Source organism: Rhinolophus sinicus, chromosome 16 (assembly GCF_057876585.1).
Source record: "Rhinolophus sinicus isolate RSI-liver-muscle chromosome 16, RSI-T2T, whole genome shotgun sequence".
NCBI classification, from domain to species: Eukaryota; Metazoa; Chordata; class Mammalia; order Chiroptera; family Rhinolophidae; genus Rhinolophus; species Rhinolophus sinicus.
The window spans coordinates 69,271,960-69,283,093 of NC_142516.1; positions in this window are offsets into that span (position 1 = coordinate 69,271,960).

An 11,134-nucleotide genomic window follows, 5' to 3' on the forward strand; every position below is an offset into this window, starting at 1 on the left:
GTCTTAGAACACACCAAGGCAAGCCACTGCCGACCTCGGGCCCTCAGACCCCCAAGATTTGTCCAAAAAAGACTGCTGGTCAGGCCAGTGCTCGTTGCCTGGTACTGAAAGTATCTCTGGCAGTGTGCGCCCTGAGGTCTGTTGATTGCTGCTGAAAGAATCTCTGCCATGCCCAGGGCAGGGCTGGTTAAAGCCACTGAAAGTGCCTCCAGAAGTATATAAGTTGTTGGGGTGGGGTCCCAAGGAGCTCACCAGGCCAGTGCAGATTCAGATTTTGCCGTGTGGGGGAGGGCTCAACACAGGAAAGATCACACCTTCCTACCAGCTATATTGGAGGACAGGTCTACACAGGGAAAATGGCAACTGTCCTTCCAGCTCTTGCCCTAACACCATACATCTCAGTCTTTCCCTGTATTTCTCTGGCACCTCCTGAGTCACCATTCCTCTCTCTGGATCCCAGGGTAAGTGTCTGCAAGTGAGTGAGTCTATGCACGGGCCCTCGAAGAGGATGTCTGGGTTTCCAGCAGTGCTCTTTCTCACCCCAATGGACAAAATTCCCACAGAATTTCAGTCAGATTTTGTGGGGACTCCTCTTTCTGGCCCTGGAAGCCTGGTCTGAGGAGGGCAGTGTGGGGCTGGGACCCCTCACTCTTCAGAGGGGACCTCTGCAGCTGAGATATCCCTCCCCATTTTCGACCACCACATGCAGGTGTGGGGCAAGCCCATTTCACATCTCTGCCCCTCATACCAGTCTCGACGTGGCCTCTTCTTTATATCCTTAGTCATAGGACTTCTGTTCAGCTGGTCTTCAGATGGTTCTCCAAGTTGATTGTTCTATAATTGAGTTGTAATTTTAATGTGGTGATGGGGGGAGACAAGCACAGCATTTACCTACTACACCATCTTGCTCCTCTCTGTAAACTAAATATTTCTGAACCTGTCTCTTCATTTATAACATTGAGATATTAATATCACTTTATTTAATAATTATAATATTTTTATAAGATAACAGTTTATTATAATATTTTGGTAGGGTTGAAATAACAAACATAAAGCTCCTAGCATAGTACCTAGAAAATTAAATATTTATGTTAGTCAGATTTTGTTAAATAAAGAAGCTAACTCAAAAATCTTTGGTTTTCAACAGCAATCATCATTTCTTCTTTGGGAATGTTCATGATGTCCATGGTGCTGCTTAATGAGTTTGAGCTTACCTGGCCAGTTAAGATGAGCTTGATTCCAGTATACAGTTTGGGTTCAGATCTGCTCCATGACTCTCCATCCAGGATTCAGGATGAAAGAACAAGGCCTACCACAGGCATATTCCTCTCATTGTGAATAGCAGATGTGTAAAAATGCTGGTGGAAATTTGTTAAGATGTCACACACTGGCACTTCTGCCCAATTCTCATTGGCCATAACAAACCACATGGGCAACCCCAAAGTCAGTGTGGCAAGAAACTGTTCCAGCCACAGGGAATCCATGTCCAGGACAGGAAAGAAGGAACAGCAAGAAATGAACACTCACTACAACACAGTTTTGTTAATGGTAGTCATTATAATTAGCTATTGTATAGCATTGTGATGGTTCTGTCTCTGAAAATGTTCTGAGGTCTGTTGGAGGAGGTCATTGAGAGGATGTGACTGCTGGTGGACTTTGGAGCTGGACCCAGGCAATGTCAGACTCCACATCCCCTCCCCATCCTTGGAATGTACATTCTGTCTACCATTCTCACATCTGCAGCATCTCTGCAAAGCAATGTATTGTTGAGAATAATGTGTTGTGGATGGTATACATGACTGAACCCATTTAAGGCCTCTATTACACTTTTAAGATTCTGGCGGTGCCTAAGGCGAGCCTTCTTATATAAGTTCCTCCACTTAAACTTGCCACCTACCAATCTGAAGTGGTCTGCCTCTCTCTTCCATCTCTCCTTGCTCTCCTTGTATGGGGGGCCATTTTCAGATTTCATCCAGGTAACTTGAGATGGTGTGAACCAACGAGATCTAACAGCAGATTATAGAAATATTTTCCCAATTATTTCTGAGAGATCAAACATTCTTCTGATGAAGTTTTTATTATATGATATGAGCACTTTATTTTAAGTTACTGTGGTTATTCATTCAACAGGTATGAGTAACTGAAGGAAGCAGTGTTATACCACTCAATACTTTCATAAGTACTCTTTAAAAAAATAAAATGTATACATAGCTCATTTTTACATTGTACCTATAATAAAATGTACATAAATACCTATTTATGAAAATCATAAATATACTTGGCTTCACTTGTTGCTTATGAGCCATGACAACTCTGTTAAAGCAGGCAAAATAATACTTCCTAAAGTACAATTAAGATCTTCATGAATTTGGAATTTTTTGTTTGTCCAATTGCCATCCCCTCCTCCCCAATCAGTGGCTACCCCAGGCTGTTTTATAATTTCAGGTCCCATGTTCTGAATTGACTTAACTTCTATCCCTCCTTCTAGTAAAACCTTTACTTCTAGTTACAATATGGTTTTCATTAGTTTTAATATGTTTCTGGAAATTACCTTTCTACCAACTCAAGTAGTCTCTTTCTTTAGTCTCATTTTTTCATTCACTTGAAATTATTTGCTCTGTCTAGATATCTAAGTTTCTGAGACTTTTCCCTCTCATCTTTTGAGGGACCACACACCGCCTTACTAGTAAGAGGTCTATGACAGCTTAGTTTTTCTATCCTCGTACCTAAATACAAGAACAAGGAATTTGGAGAGCCATTTTAGAATTCTGCTTACCACATCAGTTTTAAAACTTTTTTCTAGAATGGAGATAATGTGTGCTTCAACCACATAAGCATAGATTTATAGTATTGCAATTAGAAAATACCTTAAAGATCATCCAGACCAACTCCTCCAACCAATGCAGCAGCTTTTCTGTAAATCGAAGGTCATTCAGACTCTGCTTCAACATTTACAAGCATATTGATGACAAATCACACTTGTTTATGAACCAAGACATTTCAATTTTAAAGCTCTGTAACTCATATTAAAAATGCTTTAAAATCTTTATTTTTGTAACATCTCATTTTGTGCTTCCCTCTGGAAAAAAATGAATCAAAAGTAATCCTTTCAGATATAAGGCCTTTAAACTTAAAAACCAACCACCATTCTTCCTTCTAAGAGGGATAATTTAAGTATTCTCTTCTGCAGGCTAAATATTCTAGTTCTCATAACAATGTCATTTCCTCATCTTTCACCATCCTGGTCACCCACTGGTAAATTTACTCCCAGTTGTTAATAAAAACCTCTTAAAATGTTGTTCTTACACCTTGACCAAGTGATATTGTATCAGGAATATTAATTCAGAGTATAAAGCAGAGTGCTCGACATTAAGAAACCTGTAACTATAATATACAAATAAATAAGTTAAAGAAAAGGAATCACATGATTATTTCAATGAATAAAAAATATATTTGATAATTTTTGTGCTTTAATAAATATATAGGAAATAAAATAGAATAATTATTTTTATTTGTTGAAGAGCCTCTTTTTCTGAAACAAAATCAACTCAATGATACAATTTCACTTATGTTATTTTTTAAAGTATTATTTAGTGAACAAAGAATACACATCCCACCATTCCTTTTAAAGTGTATAATTTTTAATCAAGGACTAAATAAGCATTATTATTCGATAGTGTTACTTGAAGAATTCTCAGAAATTCAGTAAGGATGAAAACTAATATTATCAAGTTAAGTATTAGAAAACTAAATAAATTAATTAATTTTCAAATTATTATAACATACCTGAAAATTATTTTTAATTGCTAACATTTTGAAATAAGAAATAAATGCATGAATGCAAGATAATTACACCAAAAAATTATACTTGGTACTCTGCTATAGCCAAAAATTAAACAAATGGAAAAAAAAAGTTTCATTCAGAATAGCAAAAAAAGAAAGAAAGAAACAATTTAAAAGACATGTATAACCCAGTTTAAGAAAAAAACAAACTAAAGGAAAATTAACAGAGAGAGAGATAAATATGTAGATGTATTCCAGAAAATGAAGACTAAAGTTGCAAACATGTCCAGTCGAGTTAATTTAGAGTTAATGAAATCCAATTAAAATCTCATCAAGAATTGTGTGTATGTGTGTGTAGAACGTAGCCAAATGATTATAAAATTTATTTTAAAAATGAAAATATCAATAATATACTGAAATAACATCAACAATGTATAAGGAGAAAAGAGTATCAAAGCAGATGATGGAATGTGATACACAGAAACAATAATTAAAACTCCACGTCATTACAGCCCAAATGAATACCTACTTTAGTGGATTAGAGGAGAGAGATCAGAAACTGGTCCAAACATATATAAAGACATTCTCTACTATCATAACATTTTTAGAAACAAGTAGAAAGTGATTATTTTAAATATGGAGGCTGAGATTATTGGTTAGCAATATGAAAAAGAACAAATTGGATCCATATCTTCCTCTGAAAAGCAAAATAATCTCCATATGGAGTAAAAATTTAAATATAAGAACTGAAACCATAGTAAAATTAGAAAAATACAATGCGCTACTATTTATCAGATCTCGGGAGAGATGATTATTTTCTCTGCATTACAACAGAATAAATTGCAAAAGAAATAACTAGAGATCTGGAAAAAAAAAAGTTCCATAAAAGATGTCCTGGCAACATTAACTCTGGAAATAAAATATTAAAAATAAAATACATAAGTGAGAACAGGGTATTGTTAAGCAAATTATTTTATTTCAATGTGTTAGAACAGTGGGCTGATATTTGTAAATGATAATCGTTAAAGCTAGGTGAAATTACTGGGAATGTTTATAATATAATGTTAAATGAAAAAATAAGACAAAACTGTACAGTTTTTGAAAGCCATGTATACTTATTGGCAAGTTCAAGAGGCAATACTTTAAATCATCTGATTAATGACATGTGAGGTTTTCCTGTAGGAATTAGACAAATGGTTTAATCATTCTGAGTTCTAGTGTCCCATTAATAAAATAGGGTTACTTCCAATCATTATGATACCATCATAGTCATTGCTCAATAAGCCTGTTATAATCAGGGAAGAAATAGTATTTATCTTTCAAAAATTTCCTTAAATTATGAAACTACTACTTTTACACTACCTCAGAAAAGTGTGATAACCACAATCATCCAGATATCATCTGAGCAAATTAATACTAGGGGCTCATAAATCCCTCACTCTGTACCTTGCTTTCTCCTCAAAATGCTTCCAATTTCCTAGCAATCAGCCCAAAGAAATAAAATTCACAATGTTTCTAAGTTTGGGCAATGGGTTAAAAAGTATCCCCTTCTGGGTGAGGGTTTGTTCGTTGGTTCACTTCCTAGGTGTTTCCTTGGAAATGCATACAAAGGGTATGTATCAACTATGATACTGTATTAGGCAATATTGATTATGGCCCAAAAAATGACCCCTGAGAGACAGATTGACTCTGACCTGGAAGAATTCTAAATCCCTGATGCGACACCAAGCTCTGGGTTTCTCTGATTATGACGACGCTGGTCTGTGGGGACTCTGGAAGCTACGCCTGTGGCGATGTCACAAGAGATCCTGGCTCTCGTTAGGCATGAAGCTTTTAAGCCAAGGCAGCTGTCCCATGTGGATTTCATTCCCTTGTAAGAGAGCTGACCATGAGCAGCTGTGTCAACTGCTGCATAGACTGCTAAAGGGGCTCCAGCTGTGGTTTAGTCCTACACCTTCTGATTAGACTTACGTCAAGGATAGCCTCTGGTGTCTGGAGAGTCTGAATGTCTAGTTAAAGCAAAGACCATCCCTGGTGGGTGTTGCAGTAAGAAAAGGAAGAATCACATCTACCTTTGGAATTGAGATAAAATGTTTTCTATATTGTAAAATAGCGTACCATGTTACTTTATAGGTAACTACATGTTTTGAAGCATATAAGCGGAGGGCAAAAATAATGTATAGGGGCAGGGCAACAAAGCGAGACTGAGAAACTTTAGGGGGAAAATATGGGGAATCTCTAGGAACAGGTTATTGACAATTTTGATAGGCTTCTGTGACATTCAGTCTATCCCACTTGTGAATCGCTGACGACCACACAACGCTGCCTAGCTGGGGCCCCCAGTGAAGCTACAGTATTCAGGGGAAGCTTTGGGACAACACAAGATCTGTTAATGGATGGCTTTCTTTTTTTTGTTTTTTATTAGTTTCATCTGTACAAAGTGCTGTAATAGTTAGACATTTATCATTTATACCCCTCACAAAGTGATAAACCCCCCCATCTACTACCCCTCTGACATCGCACACAGCCATTACATTTCCACTGTCTCTACTCCTTATGCTGTACTCCGCTTCTTGTGATTTTATATATATACATATATATACACATATATACATGTATGTATATGTATATATATTATGTATATGTATATATATATATATATATATTAAATTATAGTTGACATTCGTTATTATTCAGTTTCAGCATCAGGTTGTTAATATCCAAAATTTATAAAAAACTCATTCAATTCAACACCAAAAAAACAAACAATCCAATTGAAAAATGGCGGAGGACATGAAGAGACATTTTTCTAAAGAGGACATACAGATGGCAAACAGACATATGAAAAAATGCTCAACCTCACTAATCATTAGAGAAGTGCAAATAAAAACCACAATGGGTGGCTTTCTTGAAACAGTCTTAGGTAAACTGTGTTCATGCTTTATCCAGTTTTGTATAAAAGACCAGCATATATGAGTCCAATTTCTTTCAAGAGAAAAACAGGACTGAGACTCAGCGGGTGACTGAATTAAAAAACCCATGTGTGATATCCTTTGGCACATAAATAATTAATACATAATAATCATGACAATAATTTCTTCTCTTGTTATGTTCAGTAGTTCTCTCAGCCTCTCAACTACCCCTGGAGGAGAGCATATTTGACCTGGGACTTTAAAGAAGGACAAGTTTTCAATAGTTTAATTTGCAAGGGAACAGAAAAATCCAGGACAAGTTTGAGCATGCAGAAATAGCCTCAAGTGAGTAGCATGTACTGTGGGAAGGGTAACGGGAGTTGAGGCTAGAATGAAAGTTGAGCAAAAGAATTTAGTTAAGCAATGGAGAACTATCAAAAGCTTTTCAGCAAGGGAATACAATCATCAAAACCACACTTTATCACCTACTCTTAAAACAATGTGAATTAATGGAGAAAAAAGAGGGATGGAAAGTAATACCGCCCGTTTTTCAGTAGCTGTAGAAGCTATTTCAAAGGACTTATACTGAGCAGGTTGCATATTTAAAATATTTTGCAAAGATGGTCAGTGAAGCTTCCCTAACCCTTCCCTTGAATCCTACTGAGATGCATGCGATTGAGAATCAGATTGCCTGAGTTTGGAACCTGTCTTCACCACTCACAAGCTGTGTAACCTCAAGCAAGTTATTCAAGCTCCCTGAGCCTTGGGGAGCACCTCTAGATGCCTGAGGCAATCAGAATACCTATCTCATTAGGTTGTGAGGAACAGTGAGTTAATACTTATAAAGGCCTAATAGGATGTCTGGCATCTTCGAAGTATTTGATAAATAGTAGCTGCTGTTAAATGAGAGATGCCAATTAAGGTCAGTTTTAATCATTTTGGCGCAGTTTATAGCTTACCTCCATCTCTGCATCTTTGGAGCGTATTAACTACCTCTTCTGTATTCGTGTCTTGTGTCTTACGTGGCATGCCTCTATGGCTCTCCCCCAAGCTGGCTCCAATTCATTAACAAGAGCTACTTGGGCACAGTTTTTCCACCAGATATAAATTCCAATCATCTGTACTATATTCCTCCATCTTATCCACCAAAATACCGCAAAAGTCTTTGTCAAATGCTTTGCAAATGAATAAAAAAGAAGATTTGGGTATTATTTAGATCTCAGAAAATAAAATTACTTTCTATGGTGTCACTTGTTCTCATGACCCCTCAATGATATCTGGAGATTTTCTCAAAGTCTTCCCAAATTTTTTAATACATTCTGTTTAGGAATTTTTAGCGAGGTCAGTTAAAATTCACCACTCTGTGCTTCTATCATCCGTATTTCTCTGAGCAGAGCTACACTTATATTCTGTACAATACGTTTCCTCAGAAATTTGTAGTAATTGTTTCTATACTACATATAGAGGCAACTGTGGAAATCTTGAAGGGATTAGACTTAACTCATCATTAAAATAGGTGTGCTAAGAGGGTTAATTCCAGCAAGCCTGGAATTGGCCTCAGCTCTTTTTCTGAAATCCATATGTAGTACTGACATCTGGTCAAGGCATGAAATGTACTTTTTAATAGTGTTGTTTTAGAGCAAGTTCAAGCAGTGTACCAGCCTATCGGCACTGTTTATCAATTAGAGCAAGACAGATGGTTTACACCCAGATTCGGTGAGATTCTCAGAGGACTCTGACACTGGGTCTGGTCATAGAGCAATAATGTACCTATGTACCCAGCAGGGGTCTGAGAGCGCCACTTTGGACTCCATCTTGGGCTTTCTGGTTCTGAGGTGTGTTCCTGATCTGAAAGGAAAGGGACATCTGATGTGTCCCTGCCCAAGGACAACAGGAGCCTACTACTGGCCTCTCTCTACTCTTTGCTGTGAAGCTGGCTCTGGCTGTAGTGAATACCATTACTGCTATTCTGATACAATATGCTGTTGCTATTGTTTGTCCATTTCTGGCAAGAAACTGTAGATTCAAAAGTGTTATCATTTGGGTCTTGGGTGTCTACCATTTGTACAATAGGCAAAATAAACTGCCTTACCAAGTTTCAGTTACAGAGATTTGTATATGCTTAATATATTCTTGAAGTAATTCCATTTCTATGACTTCTACTCATGGGCTAATCAGTTGTGATATGTACCTACTGGAAGGAAGCATAATACAAAATAAAACATAGGCTCCAATGAGATTGATTCAGCCCTCATCTAGACCGCAGCCCATTGCAATGGTCCTTTTGGAAGAAAATGACCTCCCTTACATGCAAATTGTTAAATGGCCATACAGGAGGGTTGACAGAAAATGAAGAAGATACAATTCTCCAACATAAGAATGTGGCATATACTCGATTAGGTTCAAGTTCTAGAGCCATTATCCATATTTTCTATATGGTCCCAAGCCAAGCCGTGTATAATTAATTATGAGAACTTATGATACAATCTAAGGAGAAGGGCTTATATATTTTGCTCAACCACAAAATAAATGTTCAGTTAGCAATTTCAATTTCAGCATTACAAATTATGAACGTTATTTTATCTTAATTACTTCTTTTTCTTATTTATTAGGTTTTCCCCAACTAGAATGGAAGCTCTTTGACAGCAGAAAATGTTTGTATTATGCTCACCAGTGTTTCCTTATGCCTAGAATAAAGCTCAACACACTGTAGATAATTAAACAACAACAATAAAAAAAAAACCACTTCATTTACTAAGTGTTAGTGATACTCCATGCACTGTTAAAGTGTTTTTCATATATTTTTAATTCATTAAACACATGCCACACCCATACAAAGTACTACAATCTCAAACCTCATTTGGCATGTGAGGAAAGCAAGACACAGAGGGGTTAAGTAAATTACTCAAGGCCACACAGCTCATAAATGGCAGAGCCATCTGAGGTCAGCTTGTCTGGCTCCAGAATCCAGGCTCTTGGAAATTCCCAAAAAGAGAATGGCTAAATATCCAGATCACCTTACTTATCATTGCTAACTCATTCAGTGTTGTAATGAAGATTTTATTTTCACTTCTCATCTAAGGTTTTTTTCCTTAAATTATTAGAAATTCCAATATCAAGGCCTAAATTCTAATAAGGCAGGCAAATTCCTTTCCAAAAGAAGCCAGATCAAGAATCCCTCACAATTTCAGATGCTTCGTAGTAATTCCAATGTCACCTCTGAGAGGAATTTATTTGTATCACACAAACAGAAGCAGGTGGCCCGATGCAGGTGTTGTCATGTTTGTGGAGCTTTAATGAGGATGTGAGAGTTGCTGAAAAAGAGAATAACAAAAATGAGGTGTTTCTTTCTCTCCATCTCCAGCTTGTCTAAGGAAAAAAAGAGACACATTACAGTACTACATATGATGGAACTATTTCTTCTACGTTTAAAAGGAAATTTTTCCATGATTGTGAGAGCCCCTATTGGTAGAGGAAAGCTGAGACTGGCAATGGAAATCACAAGGTGTAAAGTGTTCATTCCAGAGAGAGGAACAGAAAACCCCAAGATGGCTTCATTTGTTTCTCACTCTATTGAACAGGTTTATCTTGTGCAGAGAGAATGGCATGTTTCTGTAATTTATTTTTCCACTTCAATTCAATTTCAAATTTAAAATATAATTATTAAAAAAAGGCTACCAATCATCCTTAACTACTCTACAGTGTAGGTCATCCCAGACCTATAATTGATTTTCTGCTTCTCAAATTCTTATACCGAAAGGCAAATTTTATATGAAGTTGAAGAAAGGACTAAGCACATCCACACCTCAAATGAGAATCTTTAGTAACAAAGAGGGTTCCACCCATTTTTTGGTGACTTTTTTTAATGTGTAATAAGAATGAAACCATTTGTCATCAACATCTTGGAAGAGAAACGGAGAGGAGACTCCATATAAATATGATTTTCTGCGTTTATGTTTTGAGCTCCTTATGCTGCTCCAAAATAAAAATGAAAAATAAAAATTAAATTAAAATTAAAGACATACTTAGGCCCCCAAAATAAAATATGTAGTATATTGCACCAGAAATAGAATAGAAACTCATAATTTTGAGAAGGGCTACTGAAATGACTATTCAGTTTTCCTTCTTTGTGCTATAATTCATACTGTTTTCTTATTTTTCTATTATTTGGAACTGATTTTTATAAAATAAAAATGACATATTCAGAGAATGAAATACTAGACAATTACTGAATAAGCTAGATATGTGTATTGACATGGTTAAATCTCACTAACATAAGATTGATTATGAAAATAGCACGTAGAGATAATTACTATTTCTGGAAATACTTAAAACAATGTCATCCACTGTTTCTGGTTAGGTCCATATTAATTAAAAGTTAAAGATATGGATTGAATTTCACAGAATCCATGATGGCAGTTGGATAGAAGGAAACAGGG